Here is a 27,230-nt window from a genome sequence, read left to right as displayed (position 1 = left end):
ATATGAATCTCATTCATACTAATGGGAGATTCCATCACCAATTATGTTATTTGTATTTTAGCTCTTGTAGTTAACTGAACTAACCAAGCCCTTCTATATTTGGTTTTCTAGAACTTAAATTTTTCAACCAACATTGGATCAAGATAATTATGACTAGCTCTAGAATAAATTAAAATAACAATGGGCTGATTATTTAACTTACCTTCCACTTTGACCATATGTGCCTAGTATTTGTCTTGCATATTATCTAATGCTTCATAAACTTTGGGCATGCATCTAGCCATGTCCTCCACTATATTTTCTCCTTGAATGTGGTGTATAGTCCTCATTTTTCCTTCTTTGAGTGAGCATTTCCTATAGTTGTGTTCTCCATCACAACCCCAACATCTAGTGGGATAAAATTTTGTTTTCTTATTTAGGAATCAACTCCCTTTGGTTCATTATTTTTTCATTGTGTTGGTTATGCTTTTGGGAATAATTTTTGAAATATGAGGGTTTGAACCATTTATTCCTTTCTTCCATATTTCTTATTTTCCTATCATCCCAAGTCCTTTAAAAAATTGACTTATTTTTACCATGCTCATAAAGGTATTCTTAATTCCTCATAGCTTCATCCAAAGTCTTTGGTTTGTCAAATTTAATTTTGTGTCACCATAAAATGGTGGTAATCTACTGACATACCTCTACATTTTCATCTTATCATAAATGATAAAATCTACATACATTAATAACTTAGTGAATTTCCACCCATTTTCCTCCATTGTCATGTTCCCTAATTTGAGTATGAAAAACCCCTGCATTATTCTCTCATTGTAATGTTCATACAGGTACTTCCTTTGGAAGTACTTTTTAAATTTCTGCCACAAAATCCTCTTTTCATCTAGATTTTTTACTTCCTTGATTTTCTCTCACCATAAATTCCATTTCCCTTTCAAGTGATATATGGAAATTAGTGTCTCCAAATCAGAAGAATAATCATGTAGCTGAAGGTAATTTCTCATTTCCAATAGTCAAGCTTCAACCTATTCTCCCTTCTTATGCTCCCCTTTAAATGTAAGTGAGTTTATCTTTCTAAGTTCCCTTTGTAAATTTTCAAGGTCTGATTTCCTTCTTAGCCTCCTCACTGGTGACATGAGTGAACCACATTTTGATCCTAAGGACACATGCGCTCTCTTAGTGGATTTCCTTGATCCATGATGAGGTTTTCCAATGGTACTCTATTGATGATGCTAGAAATTTGTCAACTAAGGGGGTCTCCCTGATGAAAATTCCCAATTAGACTTCACACCATTTGGTGTGGGAGCCCTTTGGAAATGAGGCCTAACTACCATATATTCTTAGAGATATGCCTCGGCTATAATGTTCATCACAAGAGAGTAATGTACAGGTACTTTCAAATTAGCAATTGAGTGTTCCTTGTGGAATTTTTGGTTGTATAATGTATCAAGGTTCTTCTATTGAAAGGGGAGAGAAAAGTGAGCCTTTTAAAGACAAGTAATAGTAGTAATCTAGAAAAGACACAATAGCATGTACATATGAATGAATCATTGGACAAATAGAAAAATAGTGTTGGAAATAATACTGAGAGGGGGGGTGAATCAGTATTATCAAATTCTTTTCAATATATCTTCCTTATTTATACTTTGAATAATTCTTCAAATATTGATCATTACTTTGTATGTCAGTATCATAAAATAATGAGCAGGAACAAGAAAAGCAAATAGTCACACAAAAGAACACCAGATATAAGGTGGAAACCCAATGTGGGTGAAAACCACTTGCTGCAATATGTCTCTATCTTCTTTTAATAAGAAACTCCTTTTACAATGATTTTGTACTGGTGCAGTCCTTTACCAGTAAGCAGGCTACAAGCTGCAGAGAGCTACAACTCTCTCTCTCTCGTTTTCCAGTCTCTCCTGGAAGGGAGCTACAACCCCCTACTTCTTTTCTTTCAAGGACCACTTTTCATTAATTTTCAGACTGGATCCAAGAACATCAAAAACCCATCAACTATACTAGCATCATCAATCTCTGATTTATCCAATACTGAATCAATGCTTTCACCAAAGCCAACCCGTATACAGATCTGCAAATATTTCCTTATAACTTTGCAGTATACCCAGATCATAACATGTGTACAATAAAACATGCATCAATAATTCAGATCTATAAATTCATTCTTTCAAATATTTAGTTAACCCAGATTATTAGATTTATAGATCAAGCGTGTGCCACATACCACAGATCAAAATCATATAGAGATACCACTATTCCAGCCTTAAGATTTTGACCCATCAATAGAACTTATCCTTCTCCTTACGCTCAGGTTCCTTCTTCATTCAGATCCAGATCTGCACCATAACCCAATCACAATATTCCAGATCTAGCACTTTATCAGATATTCAATAATTCAGAAGATGCTTTGCCAAATGATCTCCTTCCTCTTTTATAGTCTTAGGCCTTTCACAATACCATGGTCCAAAACCATAATAACACAATACCACGGACCCAATACTTGGGATCAACAATTTTGGATGCAATACCATGGACCAAAACCATAGGATCAAAAACTATCGGAGTAATACCATGAACCAACCATGAAAGTGCGTGAGATCAACACTTTTGGATGCAATACCACGGACCAAAACCATAGGATCAAAAACTGTCGGACTAATACCATGAACCAACCATGAAAGTGCGTGAACTTTTCTCTTGCATGAAGGGAATTTTTCTCTGCATGAAAGTGCGTGAACATTTCTCTACATGAAATAAACTCTTCTCTGCATAAAAGTGCGTGAACTTTTCTCTACATGAAATAAACTTTTCTCTGGATAAAAGTGCGTGAATTTTTCTCTACATGAAAGTGCGTGAACTTTTCTCTACATGGAATAAATTTTTCTCTGCATAAAAGTGCGTGAACTTTTCTCTACATGGAATAAACTTTTCTCTCCATAAAAGTGCATGAACTTTTCTCTACATGGAATAAACGTTTCTCTGCATAAAAGTGCGTGAACTTTTCTCTACATGGAGTAAACTTTTGTTGCACTATAATTTATCAAATAAATTTGCTATCAAGGACAACACTTGTCTCATAATGCCAACAATCTCCCCCTTTGGACTTGTCATACTGAGAATTGTCATCTGATATCTCTTCCGTAGATTCATCTAGATATATATAAGTGAGTTGATCTTCTATGAGTTGTTTGCCATCAAGTACAACACATGCATCATAATGCCAACAATCTCCCCCTTTGGACTTGATGGCAACAATACCAAATCACTCTCTCCCTTTGACATCAAGGGCAAAGGGCGAACCAAGATATTCTCTTTCCTAGAAAGGCATTCCGTTGTTCATACTCCGCCTGAGTACCTGTTGAAATCTCTGAATGAGCTCCCCCTTTGTATATGCGAAGGTGTACCAATCTGTTCATGCTACATGCTGAAAGCTCTGCTCTTTCTGAATTGTGTTGTTCATGCTCCCCCTGACTGTAGGAAAGATCTGCAAAAGATGTTCTCCAAGAAAGAGATAGAGACGTATTGCAGCAATATTCAGACCAGCATTCATGATCTCCTTCTGTACTTCCTCCATAATGCCAACAATGCATGATATGCTCCCCCTGAACGTGTGCCATTCGATCTTTGACCAATGTACGCATATACTTCAGATGAACCTTGCGTACAACCAACAATCAGAAGAGATTCAACAACAAGATGATACATCAACAATCCCCAGCTTTTGCCTGAGGTATTCAAAGGTCTCCCTAGGCAATGGTTTGGTGAGTATATCAGCAACCTGTTCCTTAGAAGGAACATACTCCAACTTGACCTTTTGTTCAAGCACTTGTTCCTGGAGAAAGTGATACTTGATTGGTATGTGCTTGGTTTTTGAGTGCATGACTGGGTTCTTTGAAATGCTGATTGCACTTGTATTATCACATAAGATGGAGATAGGTGGTGTACAAGTGATTTGAAAATCCTACAGGGTCTGCATCATCCAAAGGAGTTGAGTGCAGCAAGATGCAGCAGCAACATATTCTGCTTCAGTTGTAGACAAGGCAATCGAACTCTGTTTCTTGCTGAACCAAGATACTAATCTGGAACCCATAAAGAATGCACCACTACTTGTGCTTTTCCTGTCATCCACGCTTCCAGCCCAATCTGCATCAGTATAAGCATGAAGTGTGAGATCTGTATCTCTAGGATACCATAAGCCATAATTTTGAGTCCCTTGAAGATATTTGAAGATTCTCTTTACTGCCTAAAGATGAGTTTCCTTTGGATTTGCCTGAAATCTTCCAACTATTCCCACTGCATGCATGATGTCTAGTCGGGTACCTGTCAAATAAAGTAGACTTCCAATCATAGATCTGTAGGATGGTTGATGTACTGCTGCTGATTCATCATTTGCACTGAGGCTACATCCTGTGACCATGGGTGTACATACTGGTTTTGCATCTTCCATGCCATATTTCTTCAAAATCTACTTGAGATACTTGGTTTGAGACAAGAAGATCCCTCCTTCCTTTTGTTGGATTTGCAGGCCAAGAAAATATGTCAATTCTCCAAGGAAGGACATTTCGAATTCTTTTTGCATCACCAAGGCAAAGCTTTGACTCATAGATTCTTCATTGCTGCCAAAGATAATGTCATCTACATACACAACAAGTATTAGCAATTTGTCATTTTCAATTTTTATATAAAGATTGCTATCTGCTGATCCTTTTGAAAAACCTTGTTGATGAAGATATTTGTCCAAATGATAGTTCCAAGCCCTTGGAGCTTGTTTAAGACCATAGAGAGCCTTTTTCAGTCTGCATACAAGATTTGGGTCATTTCCAAGAATGAACCCATCTGGCTGCTCAATGTATACTTCTTCTTCTAAGTCTCCATTCAGAAAGGCTGATTTCACGTCCATTTGAAATACTTTGAACTTTTGAAAGCTTGAGAGAGCAAGGAACATTCGGATGGCCTCAAGTCTTGCAACAGGAGCAAAACTTTCCTCAAAATCTATTCCTTCATGCTGCGCATACCCTTTACAAACAAGTCTTGCCTTGTTTCTAGTTACTTCCCCATTTTCATTCAACTTATTTTTGAAGACCCATTTTGTCCCTATAACATTCTTATCCTTTGGTCTAGGAACCAACTCCCAAGTGTTGTTCTTTTCGATCTACTCAAGTTATTCATCCATTGCTTTGACCCAACATTCATCTTTGCATGCCTCTTTTACATTTTGTGGTTCAGTGGAGGAGAGTAATGCCAAATAGCTTGAAGCTTCTGCAATTGTTCTTCTTGTTTGTACACCTGCTTCTTTCTGCCCCAAAATATGAGATTCTCGATGATTCTTCTGAACGTACCGGGATGGAGTCTTCTCTTCTATCCTTATCTGTTCCTCTGGTGCTTCTTGAGGTTCTTCTTCTTCATCATTCTCTCTTTGAGGGTAGTCTTCATCTTCTTCGATATTTTCATGATTTACTTGCCTAGGAATGTATCCCTTTTCATCAACCACTACATCAATGCTGTCAACAATTCTTCCAAGTCTTTTATTGTAGCACTTATATGCTTTGCTATGTGGAGAATAACCAAGAAGAATGCCTTCATCTGCTCTAGGTTCAAGTTTGCCAAGTTGCTCATCAGTATTCTTAATATAGCATTTGCTCCCAAAGATTTTGAAGTGCTTTACCGAAGGAGTCTCACCATACCAGAGCTCATGAGGAGTTTGAGTGCTGTTCACTCGGACATTTGTTTTGTTGAGAATAACAACCGCAGCATATGCGGCTTCACCCCAAAAAGTTGCAGGAGTTCCAGACTCATCCAGCATAGCACGAGCCATTTGTTGGACTGTTCTGTTCATCCTTTCCACCACTCCATTTTGCTGAGGAGTTCTAGCTATAGAGAATTCTCTTCTTATCCCATGCTCTTCACAGAAATCGAAAAATTCATTTGAGGTAAACTCCCCACCTCTGTCAGACCTGAGGCACTTAATTTTGTAACCTGATTCATTTTCAACCAAGGCTTTGAAGGATTTGAATTTCTCGAATGCTTCGTCTTTGTGCTTCATAAGTCCTAACCAAACAAACCTGGAGAAATCGTCAATGAATAATATCAAGTATTCTTCTCCTCGAGGTGTCCTTTTCCTAAATGGACCACATACATCTGTATGGACTAGCTCAAGAGGCATGCTAGCTGATCCTTCCTCCTCTGGAAAGTTAGTTCTGGTTTGCTTTCCAAACTGACATGATTTGCATATGGTGTTGTTTGGAATTTTGATATCTGGAAGACCACGAACTGCCTGATATTTGCATGCTTTCCTTATTTGTGAAAAGCTTAGATGCCCCAGCCTCCGGTGCCATAACCAGTGTTCATCATCCTTGCTCAAATAACATTGTTGTTGTCCTTCTTCAAATATGTATAGATTATTTGGAGTTCTTCTACCTTTGATCACTGTTTTACCTGTATCAAGATCACGAACACGACATCTGTTTGATCTAAATATCACCTCGGTTCCTTGATCACACATCTGGCTGACACTTAGAAGATTATGCTTCAATCCATCAACATACAAAACATTTCCAGCTTTGACCTTTTCTTTTAACTGAGCCGTGCCTTTTCCTTTTATAGCTGCAGGAGTATCATTTCCAAAAGAAACTTTCTTTCCTTTTTATAAAACAGAATATGATTCAAGTTTTTATTTATCACCTGTCATATGTTTCGAACATCCACTGTCAATGTACCATAGATTTTCTTGTCCTTCTGCATAAAATGCTATCCCACATCTTTCTGTTTGTGGTTCCTTTATTCTCCATGTTCTGGTGCTTGAGGCTTGTTCCTTTGTCTGCTGAAACCTGCTCCTGCATTCAGAATCTTCATGACCAAATTTATTGCAAATAGAACATTCAACTTCATTTTCAAGAGCCGAAAAGTTGTTATAGGTCCTTTTTGTAATCCCGATCATACTTCTTTGTTTTTGAGCTTCTCTAGTCATGATTGTTTTATATGCAACACATTGAGCTGCTTTGTGACCGAAGTTATGGCAAGAGAAAAATTGCCCATTGAATAAACTTCTGCTATTATCAAATCTACCGGCCAAATGATTGTAATTTCTATTGTCATCCATTCTTGAAGCAAATTGAGAAGATTTTACCTGTGGCTGGTTGTAGCTTTTGTTCATTCTTAAGATAGATTGCCCCTGATTTACCTGATAGTCTTTTTTCGTTCTTGATGTAATTCGTCCCTGCTTTACCTGGTGATCTCCATTGTGATTTTGCTCATTCCTTCTTGCTGCATCAAGATAACTCTTTGAGGTGGATGCTTGATATGTTTCTCCATTATACCCCAGACCTATCTTGTTTAGCGGAGAACGTTGTACATTGATGATCTCATCCAGAGTTTTAGATCCTTTGACAAACTTAAGATTAATAGCCTTTGTTTTCTCAATTTCTTTTCTAAGGCCAACAATTTCACCTTCTAACTTTTCAAGATATTTTTCCTTTTCATCAATTTGAAATCGTAGAGTATCATTCTTTTATTCTATACATGTCTTAAGTCTAGAAATCTCTTCATAAAAACTATCCACATCTATAGCATCCATGTAATCATCATCTTCAAATGCCATTAAAAGTTTATAGTCATTACCTCGTTCATCTTCATCACTATTTGATAGACCATCACTGTCTTCATGAGTGTAGTAGCTTTTCTTATTTGCATTCTGTTTCTTGTTCCATCTAGCAGGTTCCTTTCCTTTGTCAATCTTATCCTTATGAGGACATTTGGCAGCATAATGACCTACTCTTCCACAAGCAAAACATTTAAAAGGTAGCTTACCTCTGAACCTTCCAGTACCCCGTTGAAGATTTCTGACAAAATTTGATTCTTCTTCTTCTTCTGGCACGTGACTTGATTCATAGTAGTCTCCTTTGCCTGAAGCCTTAAAAGCAGCTTCTCTCATGTCTGATGGACCTCCTTTTCTCATTTCATAAGCAGTTAGAATTCCGTGTAGCTGAGACATAGTAAGAGTTCGTAGATTTTCCTTTTCTTCTATTGCAGACACTTTAGATTCAAACTTGGGGGACAATGATCTTAGGACTTTTTCAACCACAACAATCTCTTTTATTTCTTCACCCAAGTTTTTCATACAATTAACAATCTCATCTACCCAAAGGAAATAGTTAGCCACACTTTCATCATTATACATTCTGAGATTCTCATACTGAATCCTGAGGGTTTGAAGTTTTGCACGTTTTACCTGTTCATCTCCTTCGTAGCTCAAAACAATCTTGTCCCATATTTCTTTTGCGGATTTATATTGCATAACCTTCATGAATTCAGATTGAGATAGACATCCTAGAAGAGTATTAACCGCCTTTGCATTTGTTTCATATTTCTTCTTCTCAACTGAATCTGTAGGAGTAGCTGATGGAAAAGTATACCCTGTTTCTATAATGTCCCATACTTCTGTACCCAAAGATTGAAGATAGGCAGTAACTCTTACCTTCCAATATACGAAGTTTATCCCATCAAAAATCGGTGGCCTGATTGATGCTTCCCTCTCGTAGTTGCTCATGATGTTAGATCTTCCTTCAAGCGATCAAGCTTCTTCAGAAGGACCTGCTCTGATACCGATTGTTGGAAATAATACTGAGAGGGGGGGTGAATCAGTATTATCAAATTCTTTTCAATATATCTTCCTTATTTATACTTTGAATAATTCTTCAAATATTGATCATTACTTTGTATGTCAGTATCATAAAATAATGAGCAGGAACAAGAAAAGCAAATAGTCACACAAAAGAACATCAGATATAAGGTGGAAACCCAATGTGGGTGAAAACCACCTGCTGCAATACGTCTCTATCTTCTTTTAATAAGAAACTCCTTTTACAATGATTTTGTACTGGTGCAGTCCTTTACCAGTACGGAGGCTACAACCTACAGAGAGCTACAACTCTCTCTCTCTCGTTTTCCAGTCTCTCCTGGAAGGGAGCTACAACCCCCTACTTCTTTTCTTTCAAGGACCACTTTTCATTAATTTTCAGACTAGATACAAGAACATCGAAAACCCATCAACTATACTAGCATCATCAATCTCTGATTTATCCAATACTGAATCAATGCTTTCACCAAAGCCAACCCGTATACAGATCTGCAAATATTTCCTTACAACTTTGCAGTATACCCAGATCATAACATGTGTACAATAAAACATGCATCAATAATTCAGATCTATAAATTCATTCTTTCAAATATTTAGTTAACCCAGATTATTAGATTTATAGATCAAGCATGTGCCACATACCACAGATCAAAATCATATAGAGATACCACTATTCCAGCCTTAAGATTTTGACCCATCAATAGAACTTATCCTTCTCCTTACGCTCAGGTTCCTTCTTCATTCAAATCCAGATCTGCACCATAACCCAATCACAATATTCCAGATCTAGCACTTTATCAGATATTCAATAATTCAGAAGATGCTTTGCCAAATGATCTCCTTCCTCTTTTATAGTCTTAGGCCTTTCACAATACCACGGTCCAAAACCATAATAACACAATACCACGGACCCAATACTTGGGATCAACAATTTTGGATGTAATACCACGGACCAAAACCATAGGATCAAAAACTGTCGGAGTAATACCATGAACCAACCATGAAAGTGCGTGAGATCAACACTTTTGGATGCAATACCACGGACCGAAACCATAGGATCAAAAACTGTCGGACTAATACCATGAACCAACCATGAAAGTGCGTGAACTTTTCTCTTGCATGAAGGGAACTTTTCTCTGCATGAAAGTGCGTGAACATTTCTCTACATGAAATAAACTCTTCTTTGCATAAAAGTGCGTTAACATTTCTCTACATGAAATAAACTTTTCTCTGCATAAAAGTGCGTGAACTTTTCTCTACATGAAAGTGCATGAACTTTTCTCTACATGGAATAAACTTTTCTCTGCATAAAAGTGCGTGAACTTTTCTCTACATGGAATAAACTTTTCTCTGCATAAAAGTGCGTGAACTTTTCTCTACATGGAATAAACTTTTCTCTACATAAAAGTGCATGAACTTTTCTCTACATGGAATAAAATTTTGTTGCACTATAATTTATCAAATAAATTTGCTATCAAGGACAACACTTGTCTCATAATGCCAACAATCTCCCCCTTTGGACTTGTCATACTGAGAATTGTCATCTGATATCTCTTCCGTAGATTCATCTAGATATATATAAGTGAGTTGATCTTCTATGAGTTGTTTGCCATCAAGTACAACACATGCATCATAATGCCGACAAATAGTTCACATAGAAGCAACGATTGTTAAAACACATACAACACACCTTCAACAAGATAAGTACCAAATCCACTAAAATAGTTCAATTTCCTTATTACAAATGAAAACAACATACATTGTAAACATTCAAAGAATAGCCTTACAATATTTACAACATATGAATGAAAGTGTGTTGGCTCAAAGAGCTTCAAAATTAAGTAAAATTTCCAAGATACATCGAGATAGCGAACACCACTAGCTCCAATAGTAGAGTGTTAGAGAAACCACTTACTCCTCTAAAAGATCTATATTCCTCTCTAATGCCTAGTACGAGGAGACAAGGTGAAAAGTATTTTACATGAACGATGAGGGTATAAATATTACAAATGGGGTGATAATTCACCTCCCTTGCGAATCTTGGAATACCCTCATGATTGTCTGACTTCTCTATGACATTTCACATTCTATACATGTCTATTGGGCTTCCACTTTACATTACATTTCTCCAATATTGAATTTACGTAGTCCACAAAAAATGTGCAAATGATGATTCATGACAGGACATGACATGACACCGATGACATGGACTGCATGACAATGTGGCAATAACAAGTCATTATTTATTATTTCTTTCTTTGTGTTTCATAAAATATGGAACATGTTCTACTTCTTCCTCCTCTATAAGGCTTGAAGGTAGGGAGTCTTCAATGTGATCTTAAATTCCAGTTGTTGTCATAGTTTGGAGTCCATTTGTCTTTCTTGATTGATACACTTGTCTTTGTAGCTACAAAGGTGTTTTATAGTAGGGTCTCCTTCTTCATCTACTTCATCATCATCCTATCATAACATGACAGAATACCTACAACTAAAACCCACTCATGATAATACGATATGAGTCTGATAAAACCCCTATTCTAACAAGCTTCATGGAAGCCACTAACTGAGTTGTAACTAGGTGAAAGGTTGGGAAGCAGGCTCAGGAATTGCATAGTTGAGAAACTCAGGACGTCAGGGGCTAGGACTAAGCCTTGAGATTTTGTAATGCATAGTTGAGGTAGGCTAGGGCTAGTCATCTACACAGTTGAGGGGATCAAGGTGTCAAGATGAAGGCTTGAGTTTTCCTAATGCACAGTTGCATAGATCAAAAGGTTAAGGTCTAGGACTGAGCCTCGAGACTACGCAATGCATAATTCAAGGAGGCCAGGAAAGGATAACTGCGTAGTTGAGGGGCTCAAGGGGTCAAGATTGAGGCTTGAGCCTTGAGGTTTCCCAATGTGTATTTTTAGAGGGACATATCCCAATGGATTACGTAGTTGTGTAGCTCAAGAGATCGATGACCAAGACTGAGCCTTGAGATTGCACAATGAGAAGTTTAGGGAGGCTAGTGCAAGATAACTACACAATTGAGGAGATCAACGGATCAGGATTAAGGCTTGAGCCTTGAGGTTTCCTAATGCATAGTTTTAGAGGGAAAAAGGCCAAGGGATTGTGTGGTTGCATGGTTCAAGGGATTAAGGATAAGGCTTGATGCTTGAGACTACATAGTGCATATAGGACACTGACTGAAGGTAGAGATTGCATAGTTCTGGAGCTCAAGGGTCAGGACTGGGCACTGAGATTGCATAGTGCACAGTTATGGAAGGTAGGGACTACTAATTTCATAGTGACAAGAGGCAAGGTTCAATCTTGAGGCCTACGACTATGCAGTGCGCAGTTCAAGAAGGCTTATTGAGGCCAAGTTGCTTGAGTGGGAAATTTTCCAATTTTGGCTAATTATGGTATTAGTGAGACTGAAGTAAACAATGTTAAAACTTAAGTATGATCACACACTTATAATAGTTTATGTATCAACATTGATCACTCAAAACACATGAATAACATAATACCCCAATGCGACGACATTACGATGACTTCCCCAAGTGCGACACTAATGGTACACTTTACGATGATGGTGACAACATTTGTGCGACAATTCTCGAAACTTTGGGAATAAGTGTGATACATGTCTACATGATAATAATGGCTCATTATCACCAAGTTCACCCCTTGGAACAAACAAAAACTATATTTGTGCAATGTCGGTCATGCCAAAATATGACATTTGCGATAGTAACGGGAAAGTGCAAATGACACTTGAAAAATGTGAATGACATTGAAAGAAAAACATGCCAGAATGAAGATAGCATGAAAAAGACACTTATTACAATGAAAAAAGCTAAAAGTGACAGTTGTAAAAATGAAAGTGACACTTACGAAAGTGAAGGTGCGCGAGAGAAAAAGTTGGGAAAACTCACTGAAATAGAAGAACAATTGCAACCAAAAGAGAGAGATTGTTAATGAAAGTGCGAATTGAATGTCAACATAGGTTGAACATAAACATTCACTATCTTGATCGACTTGTGCCATCCCTGTTGAATCTTGCATAAAAGAGTGCGCTCATGAAATTTTTGCGTACAAATCATATGTGAGCATGTGCCTTTGACACTTATCGATTGAGCATAAAGTGACTATCGAACAAATGATTGCAAGATATGTGGTAGGCTCCATAATTAAAGTGTATACCAAATTTTGGAGGGCGTTTGTTTGTGCAGCAACACTTGGTGACACACTAGTAGAACTCTAGCTTCTCTGCCTTATTATATTCTTTTATGCAGGGACTAGTTTTGCAGGAAGTATTGATTCATCATACATATTACTATGGCTTCCCCACTTAACTCGGTTATAGATATAGTCACCTTCATCTCTTTCTCTATTGAACATAATCATAAATCCAACCATTTCAAAATGCTTCGAATCAAGAAAAGGGTAATTTTATTCGTGAGCTTTAGATTTTTAGAGTATAGTTTTTCATCTCTGGTGTTGCTCCGATGCCAGCAAGCCTGGACAATACCATAGTGGAGTCACTTTAGGAACACAAACATTGCTCTGCTACCAGCGAGCCTGGATAATACCCTAGTGGAGTTTATTTCTTCACCTCCCTACGCAAGAATCCTTTCTCTTCTTTCACCTTTTATTTATTTATTTATATAAGACTATGCATCGACACTTATTCATTTCATGGTGCGGAAGAGGGATCATGACTTATTGAGAGAAGAAGAGGTTGTTCCTTCAGATAATCATATATAAAACCTCTTGTATTGGTTTTCTCATTTAGATTTTCCCCTTGTCCTTCTCTACATCATTGGATCATTGCGAAAACACCAAAACATAAAGAACTAAGAATAGAAATGAGGCTCCTAAAATGGATGTGGGTATAATGGTTTCACATAAATATCTCCTTACACAAGGATCATATTTTCCATCAAAACATCATTGACCAAAATGTATGAACCAAGACGAAGAAGAAGGACTAAAGGTTATCCAAATTTTGTTGTCACAAGACCCTCTTCTATTTTTTTACATTGTCTTTCAAGACGAAGGGAACATCCTTCATGCGAATTCGTATTAAAAAAATTAAATGAGAAACAAGACACAAAAAGAAAAAAAATAAAGATTATTGAGAGCAAGTGCAAGATGAGTTTGCAAGGGAAGACTAATATGCATCTAGACCTACTCCTAACCTAACTAGCTAGAAGGTCAGGGTCAAGTGTAATGAAATTTCCAATGAAACCACTATAACTTCTCCCCACCTACATCCACAAAGACATAAGCGATTAAAACATATATAAAAAATGTGCAATAGAAAAGATAAGTACTTGAATAACTTGCTCAAAAAATTGAAGGTCTTGCCTGTCAGTAGAAAGATATGTCATAGCCACTACTTCTAACCAACTCACACTCTTACCTTTTTGGTGAAAACCATAATTAAAAAAACCTCAAAAGCTTCTTGTGAATGTATATTCATTTGTACTATCCTCCTTAGCAGGCATGAGAAAATATTGAAACTTGTTATTTGCGATAGAGCTTGCCAAGTAAGATTGCTCCAACCACCTAATGATTGGGTCATGAAATTTGAAATAGTCCTCTTAAGAACCCTGAAATCTTTGAAAAGATGAATTTTGAATTAAACCTACAGGATCAAGATCAGAATATTGTGAGGGAAAATTAATATGATCATGTTCAGAGGGCTCTTCAAGATAGTGAGGACCTGACATAACCATCAGTGAAGGCTGAAGTGCCTCAATTACTTGACAAGTATCTGAATAGTGAGATAAAGCATATATATTAATCAATGTGAAACAATTGTCATCAGATATACTGGTGGGAAAATGATGAAACAAATGACAGTTAATATTATGATCAGATGGCCCGTTTTTGGCACGCGATTCTTGATTAGAAGAAAACAAAGATAGGTTAGTATAAATAGTTTTGTAAATTCCTTAAACAAAATAATCATCTCCCTCACATGATAAATATAACAAACCATTTCCTTGTAACTGGTTAAACACTACAATAACATCGTAATCATCGAAATATGTAAAAAGGAATGGCAATATAGAAAACACATGAAACCAGTCAAGATATAATGAACGAGAAAACTTTTATTTTCTCAATGACTCATGCATTAACTAGCACTCAAGTGGATTTTAGGTGCGATGAAGAAACATAGTAACTATACAACATTCACAAGAAAAACCAAGAGTTGATTATTCTAAAATGCATATGATAGACGTGATTCCTTTGGCCAAAATTAGTCTTTGAAATGATCAAATTTAAAGTCCCATGCTTCTATGAGAGATACACACTCCAAACACAAGTTAAGTACAAGAGACTTGCATGGAGAACAATCAACTGAAATAGAACCATGAATCTGATCAGAAACAGAATCTTGAAAGTTCAAAAGGCTATATATGAAATATCTCACATCTTTCAAGAAGGAATTTACATCTAGTGAAACCACATGTAGAAAATAATTTTGAGAGAAAAACCGGATTTGACTTACTTTGAGGATCATTCCAGAGTCACGAGATCCTGACATAACCATCATTGGAAGTTGAAGTGCCTCGACTTCCTAATAAGTCCTAAAACTTTCAAGAATTGTAAAATCACATTCTAAAGAATGAATCATATCATGCATGGTGTGAGGAAAACTACTTTCATTAATTTAAATTAGACCACTACTAACCATATGGAAGCCTTCCCTATCACTGATTTGATTAGATTTTACAATTTCAACAACCAGATTACTTAAGTTGAAATATTCTTCTGATCGAAAATCTAGAGATGTATGAATCATAAAAATTTCATGAGCAAGTTGATTTGAAGAGTTATCTTCATGAAAAACAAGAGATGAAGAGGAGTGGAAAGAATACTCAATGATTCCTTTTCATCAGAGATAACCTCGCTACCTTGTGTGATTTTATGTGTAAAATTGAAGATTTCTAACAATTTGCAAATTGAAATTATATGTGTCTAGGTAGAGGATCAATTTACTATACACATAAACAAGTAAATTTTAACCAAAATTTCGAGCCAAATAGAGAAAAAGAAGCATATATGAAGCACATAATACAAAGCATGATAAAGGATTGCACCCCTCTCTTAGGCTACATCTCCTAGTCCAGCTTCCAATGTAGGGCCTCTTTCATTAAAAATTCTTAAAAGTGTGTTTACATGCTTTAAAAATCTCAAAAAGTAGAACTAATGTCTCCAAAGGATCCAATAATTTTAAAATCACCCATTTTGGTTTTTTCTGTACCTCATTTGGCCAAAAATTGAGTAAATTATGACTGTTTCAAGTTTTTCCCAAATTTTGTCTTTATTCATCCTCAAATTTAGCCTAAACCTGGCTTGAGCACCCCAAACACAGAAACGGCATGCAAACCTGGCCTACATTCCCACTTGATGGGAGAAATTGTAGGACAAATAACTTTATCATTAAGCCCCCAATTCCAAAAATTATGGTCATGTGGAACGCATGTAGCCTAGTTTAGGGTTGATATTCCAGGCCCTATGTCCAATGACTTTAAGCCCTCTATGTAGCACGCTCATAGTCACATGGTCACCCATATGTCTAGGTTCGGTACCATAAGGATTGGACCCCTTTCTGGTGCACACTCCTAGTTACATGGAAGGGTCATACGACGCGGGGCTAGCCCCTCTTCAACAGTTTCATCATGCCCGTGGTTATATGGCCCCTTAATTCCCACTAGGTCTCCGATCTTGCACGCTATAACTTGGGCTCTAATTTCATTTTGTATTTGCATGTGACCATGGGGAGGGCTAAGGCATAGCCCTTGGCCCCCTGCCTATGGTCCCTTGGAATTGGGGTGGCCATGGGCTCGAGCTTAGCCCAGCCCCCTCCCCCATATGTGCATCATATAAAATTTAAATAAAACCAATCAACCAATGGCACGATGGTATGAGCCTGTAGTGTGTGCTATCAGGTTGCATGTTCGAACCTTGCGGAGGCAGTTTGACCTCCAACATTTTTTTTGCGTGAATGAGTGGAGGCCACGTGGCAGCCACTGATTGGCCCACGTGACACTCCCTCATTGGGCCACATCAAAAAGCCCCTTCACCAGTAAAAATTTACCATTCTATAATCAATCAAAATGAGACGAGTCACATTCAACGCATAGTCCACCAAATACCTAGTCAAACCCAATCAAATGCCCAGTCAGTGTATGGATTGTTGATTGGGTGTACCTACAACCCAAATTCCAAAAACTTTAGTTTTTTTACAAACCTATCATAACGCAATATCGGTAGCATAAGATATTGATTTTGAGTGAAACGAAATGTATTAGGTTCAGATCGTTGAGATCTATCCAGTTGTTCAAGTTTCAAGATTTGTCACTGATTTTGAATTTTGAGCACTATTTTGATCCACTGGATCACTCCTCCCCATTGGAAGTTTTTGGAACTCCAAAAACTCTTTATCGATCAACAAATAGATGAGGGTACAACTCCCTCACCCTTTCAATCTCAATCCACTAAACGTTTCTTGAATTTTTTGCTTTGAGTTTTTCATGAAAGTACATCACTTTCCTTGATTTTGGAGACTTGGATTTTTTGTCAATGATGACATCTTTCTACAATTTTTCAAGATATGCAAAACAAAAAACTTCCCTTGAAGGAATCTAAACATTCCCTCCTTGGTCTTCAATCAATGGAAACCTAAACAATTTGAAGTTCCTTTTACCTTGAACATTGTTGTCATGACGATTCTTAACATGTCTAGCCTTGCACTTGGCTCAACTCTTTATCAAACGTGACTACCATCACCATGCACCATCCTTCTTCAAGTAAAAAACATTATGAAACCCACAAGAAGGTGTTTTGGGACCAGTGTCCTCTTTGTCAAATATCATTTGAATTTTCTTTTTGACCTCTGCATGCTTTAACACTAACATCTTGTTCACACCAATGTTCAACAATGATGCATCTTGTTGCAAATTCACTTCATTTTGTTTACCTCTTTTAGGAGGCAACATGTTAGACTCCTGAAACATCTTATCACATTAATTAGAAACCTCAATGAAATCAAATTTCAAACTTGATTCATATCCTTGAATGGATTTATATTCCTCAACATCTTCATGTTTTATCATTAACAATGCAAAGTTCTGACTCGCATTAAAAATTCTATTCATTTTCCCACATATACAAGAGATGCATTCAAATTATTATTGTGTGCTTTAACAATGTACTCAATCCCATTTTTAAACAAATGATATTTGTTCTCATGACGATGAAAAATAATTCTCCTATCATATAGATATGGGCTTCCCAAAATAATACTACATATATCTATTGGAATTACATCAAGCTCTACTTGATCTAAAAAGTTTGCAGTGATTGCAAATTTCAGTTTACATCTTTTTGTCACATGTTATTTTTCATTGTCACATATCCATCCTAAAGGATAAAGTTTAGGATGATGAATGGTTTCTAAATTCAACTTCTTGACAATGTCTTATGAGATAAGATTTCGTTGTGAACCACTATCAAACAGTGTATCTATCTTGGTATGTTTTGAAATAAATCTAATATGGAAAAGCTATATTCTTGTTTTCTCATCTTGAGTTTCATTGAGACAATTTGAAGAACTAGTACTTGCAATTCCATTACCTTTCAAACCCATGGATGTGATCTTTGTTTCATCTACAGAATCAGAACCTAAATCTTGTTGTATAGTTGCAGTTGTCATCTCTTTCTCCTTGTTTTTAAACTTTTTGGGTCTCATTTTTTGATGAATTTTCCAACAATTATCTTCATCGTGGCCCTCTTTGGAACAATGCTTACATATAAGTTTTTATTTCTCCATATTGATGGAAGCATTCTTCTTTTCTTTTCCTTTGAACTTACCCTTTCCTTTTTCTCTAGACTGAAAGGAACTCTCACTAGTTTCTTCAGAAACATTTTCCCCTCTTGCCTCTAAATGAGTTGCATGTATATAAACTTCATCTAGTTTTTTAGGGTTAAAGATGAGAATGGTATGTCTGAAGTAACTATGAAATCCTCCAATTTATTTGAGTAAAGTATCTTGTGAAGACAAATCTTTACCCAAAATCAAAGCTCTTTTTCTAAATTCTTGAGTATAAGATTGCATGTTTTTCCCTTTAGCTTGCCTAAGTTTTGCCAATCCATGAGAGCTTTCTCCATGTATGCCAATGGGTAAAATTTCCTTCTTATTGCAACAAAACATTATTCCAAGAGGATAAAACCTTACCATGTTTCTTCATGTCCTCTTGAGCTTTGGATTCCCACCAAATTAGTGTTGCACCTTCCCATCTAAGAGAAGCAAGTTGAATCTTGGTTTCATCATCTTTGATTCTTTGTATCCTGCAATACACTTCAATATGATAAATCCAATTATCTAATCTCTCTGCATTTACCTCTCAATTGTGCATAGGAAATTCAAACTTAATATCAACCTTAAGAAAAGGAGTTTTACCATGACCCCTTGGGGAATTTGGATGTGTTTATGAAAGTGTGGAAGAAGACTAAGATGAGGATAAATATGAGGATGAGGATGGAGGTGAGGGTGGTGTTTTGTCACCATTCCCTACATTCCCTTTTGGAGTCTAGTCTCCTTTTCCTCCATGTCCTTTTGGAGGCTTTGAGCTCTCTCCATACAGTCTAGAATTCCTCTCCTCATATAGAACCTTAACCATCTCCGATATCTCAAAGAATTATTTTCTGAAAGGTTTTTCATCTTCAAATATCCCTTCAAGACCTTATTTATGTGCCATGACTATTGAAGCTTGAGGTGTGTTTGTTCTCCTTGAAACAATTTGAGATCTTGGCTCCACAAGTTCTCCTTCTCCTCTTTTAAGCTTCAACCTTGTAAGTGTTGAAGAAAGTGTAACTAGGTTCGGTCTTCATGATGACATGATCTTTATATTTGATGTAATAAAAGGAAATAAATTATTTTTGTAATCTTGCTACATAGGTTTCATGAGAAAGAAGTGTCTCTAGGTAAAAGAATTATTCTTGATGTCTTTAGGATTTATTGTTATGTCAAAGAGTTATGTAGTGAGTGGAGAAGCTCCTTTGGAGCCTACGTAAAATGTATTGGTGTCAAACCAGCCCTCCAAGACCAAGAAGAATCCTCCAAGAGCAAGCTCACCAAAATATGCAAGAAAAACAACAAAGGAATGTAATTTCAACTCCATAACGAATTAAATAAATTAATATAAGTCATGTCGGCTTGGGTAAGAGAAAAAAAAGTTTGTGGCTCACGTTGGCTCAAATAAGATGAAGCAAACCATTATAAATACCCAATGAAGTTATCCACAAATTACAAAGAAGAGAACTCGCATTATCTTCTGAAATGTCGATAGGTGCAGGAAGGCATGGCTTAGGTCTCGGATGGGTTATAGGTCAAATATTTTGTATGGGTGCAGGAAGGTGCAACCTTGAACATGACATGGCCGTAGGCAAGGATTTGGTTAAGACATTGAAACCATCTCTGCAGTCTCGGCCTGAAATGAAGGCACAGTGATTATAATGATCTCGGATAAAGGCACAGTGATAACCATCTCAGATAAAGGCACATTGATAACCATCTTGGATGAAGGCATAGTGATAAGGATCTCAGACGAATGCACAGTGATAAGGATCTCAGACAAATATGGATCTCGCATAGTAATCCTTACTCATAGATCTGTGCTCTTGTTAATCCGCAATGGTTGACATTTTTCTTGAAATCAAAGTTGTAGTCTTGATCACAGTAATCTCATATTCATAGTTGTCTTGGCATTAACGTAAGGGTGATAATCTAAGATGATGTCACAGTCCTAATAATATATGTATAGTGAAACAGAACCTTATCATGAGCATGGATAGAACATGAGATCATCTTAGTGATCTCACTGTTCCAAGGATGCAAATCAATAAGGGTCCTAGAGCATCAAGTGAAGATGAAGTAGTTGTGTGATGCTAAGAACATGATAATCTTAGTACGAAAGATCTCATCAAGAAATATTGAGGATCTTTGTGATGTAGCAGTGATCTCAGTAATGTAGATGTATTGACATCAGGGACGCAGTGAAGATGATGTTCAGAAAGGTGAAGGATTGATGTCTTGGTCTTGGAGTGGCAAAGTGTGTCAAGGGTCATGGTCTTGGTATTTTTCAATGGAATCTTTATAAGAATAATTTTTGCATGGTTTTTCCTCTCTAAGATGGAGAGGTTTTGGCCCTAGAAGATAGCCAAACATTTTTGTTATTTTCTCTTTTGTTTTGATAGAAGTTTGATGAAGTTAACAAACACATGATAATAATGAAGTAAAGATCAAACTAAGATAAATTATTTAGAGACTTCACAAATTTTTATCATTTTAAAAGAAGAATCAACTTAATATGCATGACCTAGATTCTTCAACATGGTATCAGAGGGATTGGTTCAGTAGTCAAGGAAAGGAGTAGAAAAGAGACATTCAGAGGTCAAGCCATCAATCTAGCTGAAGGATCTACAATCAAAGGACGAGACCTAGATTCAGTAAGCAGTTTACAATCTAAAACAGCAAGGATTTTTGGATGTCAATGGAAACACACTTGTAATCACAAGTCGGTGTTGTATTCTACCAAATTATATCAGCAGTCTATTGATATATCAATGAAGATGGCTATTGATAATACTCCTAGTAGGGCATACTTGGAGAACACCAGGGTGGGTATGACCTTAAGAGATACATTGATGATGTGTGTCTATCAGTCATTGGTCTCGCCAACATTGTGTGCTCTGATCTATGTGAGAGATAGAACTTTTAGTCAAGGCCTTGCTAAATGGAAACAATGTTGGTTGAAATGATGCTATAACAGATGGATTGCAAATCTGATTCTTCTTATGAGAAATTCTTCAGATTGAGAATGACCAAGTACCATTATGAATACCTCCCTAGTTAAGAGGGAGAATTGAAGAAAGTGTAACTAGGTTCGGTCTTCATGATGACATGATCTTTTTATTTGATGTAATAAAAGGAAATAAATTATTTTTGTAATCTTGCTACATGGGTTTAATGAGCAAGAAGTGTCTCTAGGTAAAAGAATTCTTCTTGATATCATTAGGATTTATTTTTATGTCAAAGAGTCATGTGGTGAATGGAGAATATCCTTTGGAGCTTATGTAAAATGTATTGGTGTCAAACTAGCCCTCCAAGAATAAGAAGAATCCGCCAAGAGCAATATCACTGAAATCTACAAGAAAAACAACAAAGGAATGTAATGTCATCTCCATTATGAATTAAATAAATTAATATAAGTCATGTCGACTTGGGTAAGAGACACAACAGTTTGTGGCTCACGTCAGCTCAAATACGTTGATGCAAACTACTATAAATACCCAATGAAGTTATTCGCAAATGACATAGAAGAGAAATCGCATTATCTTTTGAAATGTCGATAAGTGCAGGAAGGCATGGCTTGGGTCTCGAATGGGTTACAAGTCGAAGATTTCATATGGGTGAAAGCAAGTGCAACCTTGAACATGACATGGCCGCAGGCAAGGATTTAGTTAAGATAGTGAAACCCTCTCTGCAGACTCGGCCTAAGATGAAGGCATAGTGATGATAATGGTCTCGGATAAAGGCACATTTATAACCATATCAGACGAAGGCACAGTGATAAGGATCTTAGACAAATATGGATCTCGCATAGCAATCCTGACTCGTAGATCTACGCTCTTGTTAATCTGCAATGGTTGACATTGTTATTGAAATCAAATTTGTTGTCTTGATCATAGTAATCTCGTATTCCTACTGTTAGAGCCTAGATTTGACTCAGGATGAAAAGACAAGGTTCTAGGTCCACATCAAACCACGCTCAGCCTCGTAGCTAGCCCTACGAGGACAGGAGAGGGCTCTCTCCGGGTCGATCTCGGCAAAAGACAAACGATGGGGCTCGAGATGACTGAAATAAAAGCTAATTTTAGGCTACGTATGAAGTACAAGGGTTTGTTTTGAGTTTTTGGGGGTTTTGTGTTGGAAACAAGAAAGGCAAATTGGGCTCAGGGATGAGGCACAATTTTTGCAGAGTTCTGATTAGGGCAAGGAAGGAAATCGTTTTGATGCTTTAAATCGAGTGAATGGATAGATCAGACTGGTGAGGAGGTAAGGAGAGCAAGAGAGTCTCAAGATTTCTCCTTAAATAGATGAAAACATGGAAATTTAAACAAATTCAAAGGCAAAGCATAATAGTTAATGGATTCCGCCTTAATCACTCATTTGTTCAAATTCAGTAGAAAAGAGAGGAAAATGATACACATAACACTAATGAACTTACAATTACTTAGAGAAGCACACCATCAAAACATAAAGCCACATGGATCCCAAACAGTGTTGCAAAACCCTGGTCTTTCCTTAGCCAAAAATGCAGAGATAGAATGTACAATGATATGCCAAAGCAATCCCAAGTGTCCAACCCTGAAAATGACTTAGAAATTACATAATATAGGCAAGCCAAACCTATTTCCTTGCCTCTAGGGGTCGAGCTCATCATTCTAGGAGCTGTTTCAACCAATTCTAAACAAAGCACTAAAATCTAGGTAGTCAAAACAACTTGCCTCTATAAGGTAGGAAACTGATTCATTCATTAAATGTTCACATTTTAGTGAATGAATCCTCTATAACAAGTAAATAAGTGCCAAAATTAAATCATGTTCATACAATTAAATCAAGATAGATCGAAAATTACATCACAAAGCAAAACTAGTCAAATTGGTTGAAATTCTGAGCTAGAAGTTGAAAAATTGGGCAAAAAACCTCTGTGCGCCACGCCAATTTCTCTGTGCATCGCGCCACTTTGAGACTATTTTGAGGTACTTCCTGAAGTCAAAATTGAGCCCAAGTGTGCTTGTTGGAAAGCCATGCCTGTCTACTTTCCAACCCAAGTGGAATTTCTGAATTTGGTGCCCATTTTCCCCTCCAAAACCTCAATCGCCCAAGACTACTTCCTATGTGTGAAATTAGGAGCAGAGAGGTCATTTTTAGGGTGTTTTTGACCTCTTGAGTACTCAGAACTTGCCCAAACTTCTTGGCCATGCACCAATAGTCATGATTTTTCATGAAAAATCCAAAAATATAATTTTTTTTGCATTTGGAGCCTCCTATCATAAGCGCGCGCCACGTGGCGCGGCGCATAGGGATAAAAACCCTGTTTTTTGTACAAAAATTTGCCAAAATGCCAAAAATGCCCCAAATTTCTTGAAATTTGGGCTGGAGCTTCTTCATTAAGTGTTATGCTGGGCTAAAGAGGCTTTGGCCAATATCTGAAGACGATAAAGCTCCCTTTGCCTCTTTTGCTTCTTTATTGCCTTTCTCAATTTTGCCTTTAAATTCCTAATTCAGGCCTTGCAGACCTTGTTCCGTGCCATGTAGTAGAAAACCATGTGTCTTAGCAATGCATGGTCTTTTTCAGACTTGTCCAATAGCCTCTCTAGGTGCATGTTAACTCTCTTGAGATTGGCCTCCTGGTCCTCATTAATCTCTTGCTCCAATGACGTGAGCTCAATTCTTCTCCTTTGTGCAGCCTGACGATTCTCGTGAATGTTTTGTAGCTCCATGATTGCTTGTTGATCCTAAAGATATTTTTTCCTATGCTCCAAGTACTTCATGGTCCACTTAGCTCTCTTCAAGTCAAGGGATAAGGTTTGGATCTTTGTTTGTTGCTCCTGGATGATCTCCCTAAGCTTGGCACTTTATGGGCCCGTATCTGTATCATCATCATGAATGAGAATGAAGTCAGTCTCTCTTTCACTTGAAGGCCCCTCATCCTGCATTGGCCTCTTACCCTTGTCCTATACCTGTGATGCTGATGGAGGAAACGAGGCCCCTTCCACCCCGGGTGGAGATAACACTCGCTTTGCCACTGCAAACAAATGTCTGGTGCCTCTTTGATATGTGATGAATACCGGCACACTAGCAGTCTCATGGTGCTCATACTGATGAGAAGGTCCACCTTCATGCTTAACCTCTGATAATCCCTGTGAAGCTCTGAAGAAGTCACGAGAGATGAAATCATCCCAAGTGATGCCCTGTACTCCAAGCTGATGAACCACCAAAATCTTAATAAGAGCAAAATGATAGACACTGTTAAGTTGCTGCTAAGGGGTTTTATGCTGCACAAGTGTGGTCATCCTCTCTATATTCTGGCAAAAGAAATACGGAATGTTCATCATCCGTACCCTGGTGAAATGCATGAGCAACCTGATGTGATAAGCATAGAGACGAGAGAACCATCCCTCACAACTGAAATATTTCATGATCAACTTCATTAGTGGAGCATATTCATCTTTCAGATATCAGAATGGGAACACTCTCTTGGGCTGCCTCAAGAAACTAGTTTTAATGTATGGATCATAATGCTGCCGATCAATCTTCTACTTCTTGTGCCATGGTTCTCCAATGTTCGATATGCCGGTTGCTAATGAGACAGATTCTGGTTTAAGCGTGAAGGTGACACCAGCTAAGGTAGCTTGATCTCCATGTAAGTGCAGCACAAAAAGACGAGCCAGCTCATGATGAAATTGAACACTAGCCACCTTTTGAAAAAACTCATAGCATGACTGATGCTGAAAACAAAACATGGCAAGTGGGCAGGCATGCAATTCTGTAAGGGTGGTTGGTTCTTCTCTAACATGTCTACCACCTTTATGAGGCCTCCGGGGTGCCGGTTCTTCCAAGGGTGAGTCACTTTGGGTTTCCACTTCATAGTCCAATGAATGCTCAGATGCCATGACTATTGTACAAAATACCTTGAAGAAAAGATGTTGATGTATATGAACTGTGCTTGGACTGCTCTTTAATGATGTATGAAACTGTTGTGTTGTAATGCAATATAGTTGGATTCTAGCAAATCCACGCAAGGAATGAGCAACTTGGAGAAATTTCAAGCAAATTCGGGCTGTGGACTGTATGCGCCGCGCCAAGAACCTAGTGTGCCACGCCCATTCAGAATACCACTAGACAATTTCTCCCAATGCGCTGCGCACTTCCAGTGCACCGCGCCACCTGTTCTGTGCGCCGCGCCAGCTAGTTGCAAGCAATTTCACCCCAAAACATGCACTTGCTCACCCAATTCACTTTGAAATGCTTCTCTTTGACCTTGGCATGCAGAATGACATTGATCTTCATGGCAAAACCTTTATAAAGACATTGATTTGATTTTTGGTTCTTCAAAACCCATTTTTGTAATGTTTTGAAATTGGCACTTTTTCACAACTAATACAACTCTGTCTTTTTGTTTCCTCCTTGATTTTTTTGGTTTAAATGATGAAATTCTTGGCAATTTTTTGCAGGAATAGCTGACATGGGATTTGGCAAAGGAGACCAGGGTTGTGCCTGAAGAATTCAAGAACTGAAAATTTTTGAAAATTATTACAAAAAAAAAAATGTCGACTTGTCTTCAAAACATAGTTTTGAAGAAAAGTCATAATCCATCCATATGATGATAAAAATATTTGAAATAACAACTTATTAAGAACCTCCCTCTGGCATGCTGGCTTTATTAGACCTTTTTGAAGACCAAATTGACTAATCCTAGACCTAATGACTGAAAATAACTCTTGATGTTCAAAAGACATGAAAACTTGATTTTGATGAACAGACCTGAGCCAACAGTGCAAAGCATGAGGGGAATGAATGAAAAAATACCTTCAGACAGAGTTTATGGCATGCCCCTAGTGGAATGCAACTGAGTGAAACGAGCAAGACACCTAAAAATGAAATGCAAAAACAGTTTTGATCTCTGGCTGAGGGATGACTAGACCGACTCTAACATTGGCTCCAATGGGGATGGTAGCTCCTTGGAGGTGCCAAGAACGGCAGATCTTTGGAAGAGCTAGACAGTGATTTCATCGATTGGGCTATGGAGTCATTATTTCGACAAGCAATACAAGATTCTGACTCAATTTATTTGACTGAAACTTGACTCAAAATGACTCGATAATAAAACTAAAATGACTGAAAAACCGACTCGACAAATTGAACTCAAAACTGAAATCTTTCATCAGAATTATAGCCTTCACTTCGGGCCCCAGACTGAGTAAAAGATCACACCACACACTTGTAGTGAAACTGAAATAAAATGGTATTTACAATGACAATGATAACAGTGGAAAAACTCAGAAAAGGTACCGCTTGAGCAGCCGACCATTGACCGGCCCTCCTGAACAATCTTCCCCATTCATCTCCTTCAAAAGAAAGGCATTCTGACCCTGATATGCTGCGATCTTAAAAGGACCTTACCAGAGATTTTCAAACTTACCATGCTTGCCCTTTTCCTCATTCCTTGCATCCCACTTTAACACCACATCATCCAACTGAAATGTGTCCGCCTTTGCTTTTCTGTCATAAACCTTTTTAATTCTCTCATGCAACTTGAATGTGTTCTGAAAAACATCTTCCCGTGTCTGCTGCAAGTGGATCATTTGATTTAGTCTTCTCTGCATTGGGTCATCTTCACTACCAACCTGCTGAAGGAGTTTGACTACCGGAGCTGCAAGAGAGGTAGGGAACACTGTATCAACTCCATAAACTAACTCAAAGGGGGACATACCAATGGACTTCTTCTGA

Source organism: Pinus tabuliformis, chromosome 9, assembly GCF_031772625.1.
Source record: "Pinus tabuliformis cultivar Carrire ecotype Pingquan chromosome 9, CPIR1, whole genome shotgun sequence".
NCBI classification, from domain to species: Eukaryota; Viridiplantae; Streptophyta; class Pinopsida; order Pinales; family Pinaceae; genus Pinus; species Pinus tabuliformis.
This window is presented reverse-complemented; position numbering follows the sequence as displayed.